Source organism: Centruroides sculpturatus, unplaced genomic scaffold (genome assembly GCF_000671375.1).
Source record: "Centruroides sculpturatus isolate CEXI.00-Female unplaced genomic scaffold, Cexi_2.0 scaffold782, whole genome shotgun sequence".
Lineage (NCBI taxonomy): Eukaryota > Metazoa > Arthropoda > Arachnida > Scorpiones > Buthidae > Centruroides > Centruroides sculpturatus.
This window is the reverse complement of record NW_019384980.1, coordinates 392,180-407,004: the sequence shown is the minus strand read 5'-3', so window position 1 is coordinate 407,004 and position 14,825 is coordinate 392,180. Positions and strand designations below refer to the sequence as shown.

Below are 14,825 nucleotides of genomic sequence, written 5' to 3'. Positions count from 1 at the left end.
GCATGACCTCTGCAGAGTTTGCTGAATCACCATGCCAAGATGGCATCCTTACTAAGGATGAACAGGTTGACATATTTAGAGAAATTGCTACCAAAAAGAAATACGAAAATAACAATATACCTGATCAATGGAGAAAGCCAAGAAAGATAATTACTACCGAAACGTTCTATACAAGAAATATAGTCATGATGTATTAATAGATAATCAACCTAGAAAGCTAATAGGGATAATGCCATATTAATGAAGTTAATATATCGACATAGGTTAATCCAAATGTTAATGATATTATCTATGTTGATAATATAAATGATATCGATGCTTGCCTTATTTTCAGAATTCAGTTGAGAAATGGTTATTATAGCTAACACTTTCATTTTTCAAAAATTCCATTAAACTAAATTATAAAGTTCTTTACATTTGAGAAAACTGATGTGATAGAGTATAAATTAAAGCTTTTCTTTTGTTTGTTTTTTATTTTATTGAAAATGAAAAGATGAAAGATTGTTTTTGTATTCAGAATTGAGTAATTTCTTAGTCATTTTTGATGCTCGATATAAGATCTAAATAATAGCAATGTATGTGTAATATCAACCATTATGGTAAGGCGTATCCATGCGATAGATCCATGATTCAAATGAATTCATGTTCGCATCTTCATAATAGATATTATGGAAAATGATTTTATATCGTTTGTGTATTCTGTAAGTGCATCATAAAAGTAGCATACGTCGTAAGATTAAAATATTCTTAATTACAATACATAACACAATTACTGTGTATATGCATTCGATATCAAGTGTAGTATCGCATAATGTATTTGAGAGCAATTCACTTTGTACAGTATATGTGGAAAATGTCGTACACAAGGCACCGTATGTATTGTCATTGTGTAGAACTACAAAACTGTAGATAACTTACATTAAAATTTCCCATGCAAAAAGTGAGTCCGCTAGTGAATAAATATTTTTGTTTATATCATATATCAAAAATTGTAAGATCATATAATAAAGATGTGGTTGAAAAAGTGGTGCGAACATGATTTAAAAATGGAAAGATATAATTGTACAATGATGAAATAAAATAATTTCACAACGAGTTGCTTAAATATATATATTTTTTATTCTTATGTCTTAATTTATATTTACTTTTGACATTCATAATTAGAAATGTATAGAATTATAAATTAAATAACGTATTTATTGTAATATAAAATTANAATTATGGGAACTAAGCACTTCGTACTCGAGTTGGAACGTCGTTGATGACGTCAAATTGTTGACTTCAACACTCAACACTCGCGTTGAAAATTGGAATGTCCCGATAGTGGGGAACCGGAAACAAGGCATTCTGGTTCCTGGCGTTCAGGTGTGAAGGTGTGCTTTGATTTGTCTTCGGTGGACTCTGTTTAAGCTGCCACGTGCCAGGCCTAAGCTGACCTCTTGTGTTGTGATCCGATATAATCATATTTTTGGTACATAAAATTTGTTTGATCCTATATCGTACTCGCCCCATCCTTTCGTGGCAATCATTTTCATTCACCCCTGCGAATATCATCCCTCAGATATTCGCAGATTCCACAAAAGCAATGATGACAAATAAACAATTTTTATCATTTTTTTAATTTAAATTTTTTAAATTGATATGAAAAGGATAAGAAAAAAGTAATTAAATATTTATTTTATATACTGTATGCATCAAAATAGTATAAAAAAACTTAAGAAAAATTGTTTATCAATAAAATGATAATATAAAATGATGATACGTTTGATAATAAAACTATATTTAAAAAACAATAGCGAGACTATTATTTTACATATAGGTATTTCGACAAAATTCAATGAACTTAAATTTTGATTTTGAACACGTAGAAACACTTTTGCGTTGCGCATAATATTCGTTTTCGCAAAAAAATTCACCTGGCCCATTAGTCCCCCCCTTATTCAGATTCTAGATCAGCCGCTGGTCAAGGGTGTCACGATTTGTTATTTTTCAATTAGGTGTGCCACTCAATGAAAAAGGTTGAAAAACATTGGTATAGATGATTATAAAATTTAGTGTTCGACATCACACTTCTAGTTTTAAGTTAGTTACTACTATACTATTGAGAATATACTAGTGTACTGTACTATATGGAGAACGAGCGAATACAAAGTTCAAGTATGTCTATTTCAGTAACTTTGCATAGTTTTTCTTAATAATTGTGCCACAATATACGATTTTGTAGAATTTTGGGTAAAACAAAAGCATAAGATATTCAAATTACTTATATAAAAATGTTGTAAACTAAACATCTATTATATTTCTTAATGTGAAGAGTGTTGTCTCGTATGATATACATTTTTATGCAAATTTTCCTTAAATATACACAATAATGTCATAAAAGAGGTAGACCTCTTGTTTATGACGTCGAATTCTGAGCTCTTCTCTCTCCATATATACTGTATTTTGAGGAAAGAAAAGTAATTTTTGATATTTGGCCCTCGAATATGCAGTTACACAATTCTTATATATATATATATTTCTGACATTTGAAAGTTCCATTTTCAAATATGTGAGAAATGAATAAATTAATATTACAATTTATTCGTCTTTCAATAATATTTTACATTAATATTTAGTAGGAAAATTAAGGTTTAATACAAGACTTTTTTAAATAGTGGATCGATAAATTATTGTTATTAAAGTAATAGTAAAAATAAAGTTGGTTGTGTTATTATAATATCAAACTGGAAAGTCTGAAATACTACGTTTAACATCAATATTATTCCAATCTTTAAATAACACTTTTCTAACTTTTGTGATATTTTCTGTCATTCGGAGATCTATTGATATTTGATTTTTAAAAAAGTATGACCGTTCACGATATTAAGCTATTAAATTTAAAAGTAGATTTATGGCTAATTCGATTTAGATGAACTATTGATTAACACAACGATGCTTAAATAATTTCGTTACGTTATACAATAATTAATACTTTATTTAAACAATACATCCTATTATCTTGAGATCAAACCGAAAATCTTAATAATTATTTTGATTAATTAATTAATTTATAAGGAATTGGATTTTTGCAATCGTTTTTTTGTTTTAATAGAAATTTTTCGTTTACAAAATTAAAATTTTCACAGAAATAAATCTACTGTAGTTACATTATCATAGATGTAAACAAATGAGTCATTTGTTAATACAGTAGAACCTCGAAAACTCGGCCTAATGTGGACCGAAGGGTGGCCGAGTTTGTGAAAATGCCGGGTTATCGGGAATGGGGTTAAAAAAATAAGTACGAGTGTTTCCTCAGAAAATACTGTACTGTACTTGTATGTATTGTTTACTTGAGAATATAACAGAGAATAAACTGCCCAAATATCCTTAAACAAAGGAAAAGTACGTTCTTTATGAAGGCATAGAGCCTTTACTACATGAAAATGAAAATTAATGAATACACTGTGTACAGTAATTTACCTGATAAGACAGACCTCAGAAAAATACTTTATGAGAGATTTATACTTTTATAAAGCTGTCTATAATGAAAATTAATTAACTAAGGATGTTTTTGCTTTGCCAGGGTGTGGCCGAGTTATCCGGAGTGCCGGGTTATCGAGAGCCGAGTTTTCGAGGTTCTACTGTAGATACTTTTAAGTGACTAGCAACTAAGAAAATAAACCAATAGTATAATCATTTCACACGAAAAAGACTTTGCCATTGGTTTTCTCATTGTCACAATAAATAATCGCTGGTTAGTAAAGAATTTATGTTTCTTATTGTTTACGAGAGAAATTTCTAACAAGATTTAAATAATATTAAATTAAATTAATATTACAATTTATTCGTCTTTCAATAGTATTTTACATTAATATTTAGTAGGAAAATTAAGATTTATTACAAGACTTTTTTAAAATAGTGGATCAATTATTGTTATTAAAGTAATAGTAAAAGTAAAATTTTATTTGTATTATAACAATATAAAAATGAATGTTAATTATTAATTTCCAATAATCTATAATTGATAAAATTTATATCTATAGTTCAAGCAATTTTTAATAATTTGTTCGTCCCTACTGCATTGTGACAATTGAAAAAAAAACTGGTAATGCTGTTGCTGAACATTCCAGGAATTCTTTATTTGTTTTCATCCGTAATAATTTCTACCAGTACCTTTAAGTCTTCAGATTGGTTCGGGATATATTAAGGAGTGAAGCCATATCTACTGAACCAATAGTCCAATTTTCTTGAAAATTTCTAGAAACATTTTTCCTTAATACACAAATATTCATGAAAAATTTCAGAAATTTTCGACAAAAGACACAGGAGTTATTAAGCTTCAAACTGAGTGAAAAAATCGTGTCCCCCACCATACACTAACATCCATACATACAGAAAAAAGTTGGACTTTTTTCTGCATTTCAATTTCCTCCGAGTCCAAAAATTTAAAAATCTAAAAGGGAATAATTTTTTACCGATTGCCCTCTGTTATATATAACAGCCAAGAAAGTATAAGGGAGAATCTTTTCTGCTAATTAATATTAAATTTACAAATATAAATAGAGTTATTTCAATAAACAAAATTAATACAACTTATAATATTATATACTGTATTTATAAATAAAAATTTTAATTAAATAAATTTAAAACAACACAAAAAAATATACAGTATGCCTCTATATCCGATTAAATATTAATAATTTATGTTGATAAATGTGATAAATTTTCAAAAAAATTGTTCGGATATAAATTAGAATTATAAAAAAAAAAAAAAAAATGTTATTTAAACATAAACGGAAGGAAGTAACGTAATTTTATTTGTTATTTTAGTCAGTGACATATCCCTAAGCGAGATTTAAACCGCTTTGTCATGGGAGAAAACAGGTTATAACACACTTGAATAGATTTTTGATAGTTTTATAAAATTAAATTCTCTAACGTCTGTATTTTAAAATCAATAAAAATTCGAGATAAAATAAGATCAACAGACATATTACAAGATACGTTTTCATAATTGAAATTTAAATACAATACAAAATATTATCACGATAAATAATTTTAATTAAGTATACACAACCGAATATCGTAGTGTTGTATGCATTTAAATTACAACGATTCGTATTAAAATAGAATAAAATACGCAGAAGAACTTCTGTATAAAGTTTGTACGAAGAAAAAAATATAATGGGTTATTTATCAATGAGATTTTGCAGGTGTTACATGTTAAATTGTATAATCATTTTTGATTTTATTATCTTTGAAGATTCCGTTTTTATCATAGAAAATATTCTCGAATTTAATTAAGATTATTTAAACGTATAAAAGACACATTAAAGATTCTAAAATTAATTGTAATTTAATCTAAAAAAAATTTAACACGATTATTTAAATAGTAGAGAATTATTAAAAAGCAAATGCGACATTTTATTTCGATCGTTGAGGGACATCATAAATAAAAAAATAAGTGGAATTCGAGAAAATATGCAAGATTAATTCTTCTTATTCGGTAATAAAAAAATTTAAAAATTGTTAAATATATGTCAACGTTTTATTATCGATTTTAAAAATGTACAAAATAAAATATTCATGAAATATTTATCTCTAATTTTTAACAGTAGAGGGCAGCAAACGAAATCCGGCAATCAAGATGGAGACCGGAAAGAATGCTAGACGAAGAAAGTAAGTTGACGGAAAAAGCATTCACGTTGTTTTACTTGAAATCGAAACGATAAAAATAAAAAAAAAATTATTATAACCAATCGAATTTTTTTTATTTTTAAATATAACTTTAGAATTTATTAATAATTTAAAATAATCAGTAATGATATTATTATTAGTACTAGTTTAGTATTAATGTACTGTACAGTACATATAAATTATGGTTTTAATTTATATTTTAATTTAAAAAAAATTTATTAGATGTAAAAATATTCCGCGAATTGCTATTATTATTTTTTGTGGCAATGAATTTGCCGCACCCACTTAATAGAAAAATTCCAATATTCTGCGTAAATTTAATAATAAATTTCTTAATAATAATAATAAAGTGAATGAATAAAAATTGACAATAAAATCATTCTCATAACAATTTTATTTTATAGTATCATTTTTTTTTATTAATAACACAATCACCGCACTACTTATAAATTAAAAACTTCACTTTGTTACTACAATAAAGTGTTTTAATTGATTAATTTTATTTCAGAAATTAGAATGTCTGATGCTACTTTGCATACTTCTCGCATATATACGTGCAAAGAACGGTGGTTCTTAATTACGTTGCATAGGAGAAATTATATTTAAATATTGATCCGTCGTACGGATTTTCTCTCAAATTTCCATTCGTAGCGAAGTTTTAATGGTGTAAATATGAATGGAAAATTGATTGGCGAATCCTTATGTGCAGTTCTTATTCTAGATTGATTTGATTGATCTGACCCGAGTGCGAGTCGTATCGGTCAAGTCGCTCTAGAGTAATCAATCTGGACATTCTGACTTGGTACCTGTTTCAGAATGTATTGACCAAAAGTTATGCTCGTTTCGAAGGAAATGGTTTTTAATTTTTCGTATAAATTTGTAAAGATGATGACAGTGGTTAATTATTAATTTTGTATTATCGTTAACAAGCTCGGTGAACAATATGGTTATTGAAATTATTGAAATTGAACTTGAGATTGAGTTTTTTAAATGTTGGAATGAAATGTAAAAAATTGTCTTGTAAGTTAATTAGGAGGTGATGCTGTATATAAAGTCTGAGAAGCATTGATTTATGATACAGTTTAATGCTTTTTTATATATTTTTATACTTTTTATATACTCTATATATCACTTTTTAAAAATTTTTGTGTAGAGTGTCAGATTTATATAAAGTAAGTGTTGTTTATTTTCTTTTACATTAATGATCAGTATGATATTTACATTTTAAATGCAAGTTGATAACTTCAACTTTGTTCAATATACTTAATATATTACATTTTTGGGACTTTTCTACTTTTTCTCTGATTATAAATGGGTAAATATGGAGGAGTTTTTCTATTGGGTAAATAATGTCTAAGTTCTTTAAAAATAGTCAAGAATTTTGAATATTTTGAAAACATACTTGTTAAAAGTTTTAACTTATGTTCCTATTCAAAATGAAAATTTGTTTTTTATATTTTTATTTTTCTAGTTATAATATTTCTCAATGTAAAATATTATGTGGAGATTTTAATCTTTCTTATATTTAGTGGTTTTCTGCTGCTCATTGCTTAAATCTATTTTTACCTGAATATATTCTATCAATGAAATATATTATTTCTTTAATTTTAATCAATATATGACTTTCACTGCTCTGCAAAATATTTCTAAAGACTTGATTTTTTCTTCAAATTTTCAAATTATTATTTATCCATCCTAGACCAAATCATTTACCAATTTGTATAGAACTTTATACTAATTCTGTTCAGTCTACATGCTTAAGTTAATTCAAATTTAAAATTGATCCAGTATGAATTGGAAGGTATCATCTTACCATCTATGTTCTTATGACTTGACCTTCTTAGATCAAAAGCTTATTTTGATTCAGAAAAAGTTAATGTAACTTATTCCACATTCTATTAATTTATAAATATTTTTTTCTCTTAAACCAATGTTGACCTACCTAATAACAAATGGTTCAACCCACATCATTGGAAATTATGCAATTTACACAAACAATGGCATAAATGAAAAAAGTCAGGAAGTCTTCAATTTTTTTTTTAATATATTTATTATGAGTTGAGAAACAATTTTATGAGGAATGTACTTTCTTACCTGTCATATTTTCATAATATCATTTGTAAATTTGTCTCTGTTCAAAGACATTTTGGTCATTCATTTCTAAATTTAAAAAAAAAAAAAACTACAAAATCGAAAATTTTAAGTTGATGTTTCAAACATACGTAATTAGTATAAAAATAGATTTAACATACTTTATAGGTTATCTAATTTTATTTCTTCCTTATCCTGCTTTTTCTTTCTTTCCAATTATCATTTCAATTTCTCCTTTCCTGAAATATAGTATTGTCAACAACTTTTGTATAGGAAGCCCAGGTTGCATCTGTGCTCTATTTTATAAAAATATTACTTGAATAGCCATTACTATTTTATGTATTTTTTTCCCTGCTATTTTATAACTGTTTTATATTCTGGCAATGGATTCATGTGTGTGCAGACCCAATGCTCTCTGTACTGTAATAATGAAAGTTTGAATTTTATTCTCAATTATATTTAGTTTCTTATTATTTCAAGGTTATTGCCCTTCTAGCATCATAGTCTCTCTGAACACATCTTAACTATAAAGTTATTTGCTACTTAGCTTAATATATTAGAATTTATTGAAAATAAACTGGTCCACTTTTACAGATTAAATTGTTATTTTCAAAACCTTTCATTCTATTCTTCATGGCAAGGCTAATTCATTGACTGAATTGTTAAAATATTAATACTTCGTGAGAATGGAAGATAGAAGTAAATGTGTCATTTTTCTCTTCTGTTATTTTTTTGTCATAACTGTTAATACTTAAAAACATTGAAAGAGATATGCACATGTGTTTTTAGTACTTTCAGTTTAAAATATGGCACCTGCTACCTTTTCAAAGCACACTTTTGGTTTTAACTATCTGATTTATAAAATTCTTAAAGAAGAGTATATGTGGTTAATTAATTTGAAAAAGAAGAATTTATAACTTTAAGATGATCCCCAAAGTGCATTTTTAATGTTTTAGACAAGTTTTAAATATGTATGTAAAGATAATATCTATTCTAAGTATGAATTAGCCTTAAGCAACCATGAAGAATAGAATGAAACGTTTTTGAAAATAACAATTTAAACTGTAAAACTGGACAGTTCATTTTTAATAAATTCTAATATGTTAAGTTAAGTAGAAAATAAGTTTATAGTTAAGATGTGTTCAGAGAGACTATGATGCTAGAAGGGCAGTAACCTTGAAATAATAAGAAACTAAATATAATTCAGAATAAAATTCAAACTTTCATTATTACAGTACAGAGAGTATTGGGTCTGCATACAAATATGATTAATTTAAGACATATAAATGGTGAATTATGATTCATCAGAAACAATTCTACTATAATTCTAATTATTTCAATTTTATCTGTCTCTGAATTGAAGGATGCAAAGAACTACCTAAAAACAGAAAAGTAGAACTTCTCTCATCTATCTTCACTAACCAAAAGAGAATGGAAGTATGTCAGTAATAATATGAAAGGTGTTACACACTAAATCAGTTTAGTGTCATTTTCTCGTCTCTTTTCCATTCTCATGAAGTAAACCTGCCTTTACTGGAGATACTTAATCCTGAATTTCAAACAGACCAAATTTTTGTCTTGGTTAAATAATTTTCTCTTACTTAGAACATACTATTGGGTGTGTGCCAGAAAGTTGTATGACAATTTTGAACAATGTCACAGAAAAGCCAGAAGAAAGTACCATTGAAGAAATTAAGTAAATTTACTTAATTTTCTTCAATGGTAACTTTTTTCATAGGAGATTTCATTGAAAATCTTGTTTTGTAACTTCACAGTAATTTTTGTTAAATAAATAACTTATTTTTTTAACTATTGTTGGTTCTATTATATTTGATACAATTACTTTTTTGTAATAAACTAAAACATATACAACATATACAAAAGTGTATAATGATTTTGGCAATTTTAAACATTTTTATTTTAAAAATTATGGTGTCGTAGGAATCTTATTAAATTCAAAATGTGTCACTAATCCAAAATGTTGGGAAAAACTGATATAAGCTATAAAAAAAAAAAGGGATTGATCAAAACAAATTCTTACTGCATAATGGCTAGTAGTAGTAAAATAAAAAATGTCTATTTGAATTCTGTATCATTGGGTCTGTGCTGTAAGGTCAAATATCATTTTTCTTCTAATTGACAAATTGCCACAGTCATAATATACTTTTGTATATGTTTTAGTTGATTACAAAAAAGTAATTGTATCAAATATAATAGAACTAAGAATAGTTAAAAAAAAAGTTTTAATCCTAATGTGATATTTGTGTCTGTTGTTAGCATAATTTCTTTATTCAGGAACATATAGTTGACAAGGAAAATTTAAAATAAATTATGGTTGATTTTAAAAAAATTCTGATAATATGGAAGTTAAACTTACCAAGATGACAACTCACAATTTTACAAATATACTAGCCTATAAAAAGATTGTGTGAATCAATGTGTAAAGAGCTAGTATCTGTCTTTAAACTGGTAAGCTGCAATATTTATAGAAGCTCCAAAGAGTTGGTACACTGGCATACACATAGATGCATGCAACTTTTGTGATATAAGTATGCCTCAAATTTTGTAATATTTGGCATTTTAGTGAATACCTTATTCTCCCTTTGGTCAGTTGGCAGTAAAAAGATGAAAGATAAATAAAATTTTAAAAAAGAGCTTATTCAAAATTCTAAAAAAGTATTTAATATTTTTGCAACATATATTCCAGGTTGGGAAACATTGGCTTACATTGGATAACTTCTCCAAATTGTGAACGAGAATTTTTACTTACATAAATATTATTAAGTTACTTTGATTCTGATACATTACAGTCTGACCATATATATCTACAAAATAGTATACAAATACTTAATCTATCTGTAAATATTATAAATTAGAGTTACCATCTTTTTTTATATCTATCTGACCTACCATTAACTACACTCAGGTCTAATAACAACAATAGTTCTCATATTCAAATTATTAATGATTTGAGAATAACTTTTAATGGTAAGTATACTTTTAAATTTTGCATTGACTGAATTGTTAAAAATCTTGTTATTAGAAGAAAATCTTATGGTAGCACTGTCAAACTGTTTCTTTACAATCAGTTATGCAATCAATCTTTTTTACTAATTTTTGACATATATTAGTTTGTCTTCCAATAGAGTCTTTGGCTGTTCCATATTTATTTATGACTTATTTGACTTACCTAAAGCTCTTTCAAAAATTTATCTCTACAAAATAAATTAAATATACTAATTAATATACTAATCCTGCTATTCTAGTTAAAGCTAATTAGGTCTTCTTGATGTACTGTACAGTGCATGTGCAATTGTTTATGCTTGAATGGTTACTATACTGTAAGCATTTTTTATCATTCTTTTTATTTTGGCACTTGCTATCAACTATATGAAAGATTTTAAGGATTTTCTATACTTTGGTTTAGATACAGTACAAATTGGAAAAACAAGGATGCAAAATACTAATTAACGTTTACTTTTATACATTTCAATTGTATGCATCCATTTTTTAGTATATGTACAGTACTTTTATTATTATTATTATTGTTGTAGTTTTGTAATTAATTCATGTTTTTTGTTCTAATACCTGAAGAGGGTATCTGAAGAGACTGAAAACATGTGTTTTTGAGGAACAGGTGCTAGAAGTTGTATTATAAGTTTAAGTTTGCTCTTAGCTTCTGTGGTGATTTTGTAATTTTTATTTTTCTCTTTTTTAATGGGAAATTGTTACTTTCTTATCTTGTTAATGGGGTAATATTTGCCTTTTGGCATTTCTTTGTAATTGTAAAGAATGAGTATCAGATATTAGAATTTTTTTTTAGACAATGCAAAAATTATAATGTAAGCTTATGATTTTAAAATGCATTAGAAAAGTCTTTTAGCAATAACACATCATATTTTTGTCAGTTTAATACAACAATAATACTGTAAAATTACCATATTTTAATGTATATAATTCATGATGATATATAACCTGCAACAATGCATACTCTGCTAAAAATTGCTAGAATAGAATTAAAATCTTTGTATTACCTACCCCACTGTATATCTTATACTCTTGGAGCAGCCATTGAAATCATGGCACTTATGGCAATTTCACACTATGACCAACTGTCTTGTTGCCATGACAACAAGACAGTTGGTCATAGTGTGAAATTTGGATTTATGAAAACTTATGTAATGAAAAAAAGATTGCATTAAAATACTTTTCAGAAGAATTAATAAACAAAGTAAGATAATATCCATGAATTTACAACACTAGTCAGGCAGATTACAAGGATATTTAATCAAAACATTAGAAAACTTATAATGATTGTCTGGTGTTTCAATCCATAACACTCATTCTCATTAGTCAATGAAGAGGCCACCGACATAAGTGTATTCAATATGAAGTGTTTTACTATCAGTCAAGCCAATTATAGGATCAGTCGGTCATAGTGTAAAATCTCCCATACTGGTATATGGTGTAGAAGGTTTAGAAAGTTTCATCTCAAACATTAAAATGTTGCTGTTTTTATTGTAAATGTAATCATAAAATAAGTGAAATGAAAAAAAAAATACAAAATACTGAGACATCACCTTTAACTTTGTGTTGAAAACACAAGTGTACTGTACCAAAAAAATGTTTTATATCATATTGTTTCATTTCTAATTTATTTATCAAATAATAAGAAAATGTATAATAAATTTAATCAATTCAATTAGAAACACATCAGTCCAAACAATCTTGGAGGATCACAACCTAAAAGAAAGCATTTCTTATAATTTATTCAGAGTATTTTCAGGTTAAAAACCCATCTTCAGGAAAACAACCTGGTTGAAACATCAATATTAGATAGATAAAACAGTAAAGACACAAGAACATTATTTACTTTGTCTATTTTTCTTGAATTTCAAAATTTGAACAAAATGTCAAACAAAAATTAAATTACAAATGCATTAAGTTCTTATATTTGAATTTTAGCTGCTCATTAGATATTGAGAAACAGGATTCATTAACATAGTCTGGAAAATATCTTGGCAATGTACTGTACATTAATGGGTAGCTTAGGGAATGTGGTTGGATGGTTGATGATGATGGTAATTAATGGAAGAGCTGGCAGATGATAAGATTACTGAAGATGATTAAATGTTAATATATTATTTTGAAAGCTTGAATTCCTTAGTGAGACAAACCAGCTTATTTTGTTCTTAAGGGCCTTTTTGGCAGAAAAGGAGTTTAGAAATTCAGAGGTTAGTACTGTATTGGATCTGGTGCATCTTATTACTCACAGCAGATACTTTAGGTTCAAAGGAAGGTACTATTACAGATAACAGAAGGGAGTGCCAATAGGCTCACTGATATTTGGCCTACTAGCAGAAACAGTGGTTAGGAAAGCAGAAGAGAAGGTATTGAAGAAATTAGACATGAGATCAAATTGTTTCAGAAGTATATAAATGATTATTAGTGATTTGGAAGATGAAAGTAAATGATGAAAGATTTATTGAAGATTTTGATGAGGGACTAGGTTTTCTTTTTGATGAAAAATAGGAGTCAGAAGCTAAAATAACTTCTTAAATTTGACAGTTAAAAAAGAGCTAGATTGGTACCAAATATTCTTTTCCTTTAAGAGAAGCATGTTTAAGGTAGTATACATACCCCAAGATTCACAGGACCCTTGCAGATGCAAAGTGGCTTTCCAGTTACTAGGTAGAAGCATACTGACCCTATCTTCAACATGGAAGTATCTAGATGAGGAACTTAATCTAATTAGGAAGATGGTCATGGACTCATATATGAGTAGGAATGAGTTTTTAGATATGTTAGAAAGATTGAAGGAAAAGATTGGGATGAGAAAGTGAAATTAAGGAGTGTGAGAAGGGAAAGACTTCATTTATGTAATGCATGGAAACTTTCCCATGCATTACAATGATAAATGGAGAGAGAGTTTTTTAAAAAAATTATAGTAGTAGAGGGGGAAGAATAGAAGAAACAGGACTGTATTTGATCTGCTATATTATGAAAAAGAGAAGAGGGGAGAAGTATGAAAGTTGGAGTATATGAGATGCTGTTGGAAAAGGGAACAGAATGGAAACAGTTTGTAAGAGCAACAAGATTTATGGGAGAGCAGATTAAGGAATACTGGATTTAAAGGCAAGAAGACATAACAGATTGTTCAAGGAGTTTCTTAAGAAGAAAGTAGAGGTTACTTGGGGAGAAGTAAAAATGAGAAAGAAAGTTAGAGAAGTAAGGGATTTTTGTAAGAATAAGATATTTCAGATTTAAAGGAAGAGTTTGAGGAAGATCAACAACTACTCAGGCGTTAAGTGACTGCTTTAAATGTCTTATTGAGAAGATGACAAAAGCTAAAAATTAATGTTATTAAAATAAAGATATACATGGATTATTCATGCAAGTTTGTAGATTGCTAGAGGACTATGCACAGTGTAGCAATTGTTAGCTACTAGAAGCTTACAGTTGAACTGTAAGGGCTTAATACATTTATTTGGAGTTTTGAAATTTAAAAAAAAATGTAGGTGAATAATTTTTTGTTTTGTTTATCTAATTTTGATATTTTAATTGATTGTTTTCCTGAAGATGGGTTTTGTAAAGCACTCAGAATAAAATGTAAGGAATACATTTTCTAAGTTTTCAGTTCTCCAATAAAGTAGACTGTTTGGATGGATATATATAATAATAAATGTTAAAATAAACTCAGAAAAAGTTAAATAAAAAATAATTTTAATGTTGAAAATATTCAGTGACATAAACTAAGAGTCAATCATTCAATTCTTACTCAGTATCGAATAGAGGACTGTAAGTTTAGTTCAAATAGACATTCACTAGCGAAATCAAAAGCAGACTATGAAAAATAAATTTATTTTAGCATAGTAAAGAGTGTTAATACATTACAACTGATAAAGAGTGATAAAACGATGACAACTGATAACAGCAAACAAATAAATGTATGTTGCTTCATCCATTTATTTATTGAAAAGAAAACTTCAAAATTATAATTGTGAGAATATAATTAATATCAATTTTATAAATATATTTTATAATAAATTAATTTT

General features: G+C 27.1%; 1 protein-coding gene across 1 annotated transcript in view; it reads left to right on the top strand.

Annotated features, from left to right (window-relative positions):
• Nucleotides 1-5,588: 5,588 nt before the first annotated feature.
• LOC111632766 (cyclin-dependent kinase 17-like) overlaps nucleotides 5,589-14,825 on the top strand; it is a 49,393-nt gene continuing 40,156 nt past the window's right edge. The window contains exon 1 of the mRNA XM_023377287.1: nucleotides 5,589-5,661. The gene's annotated coding sequence lies outside the window, so the exon portion shown is untranslated. The remainder of the gene's footprint in view (nucleotides 5,662-14,825) is intronic.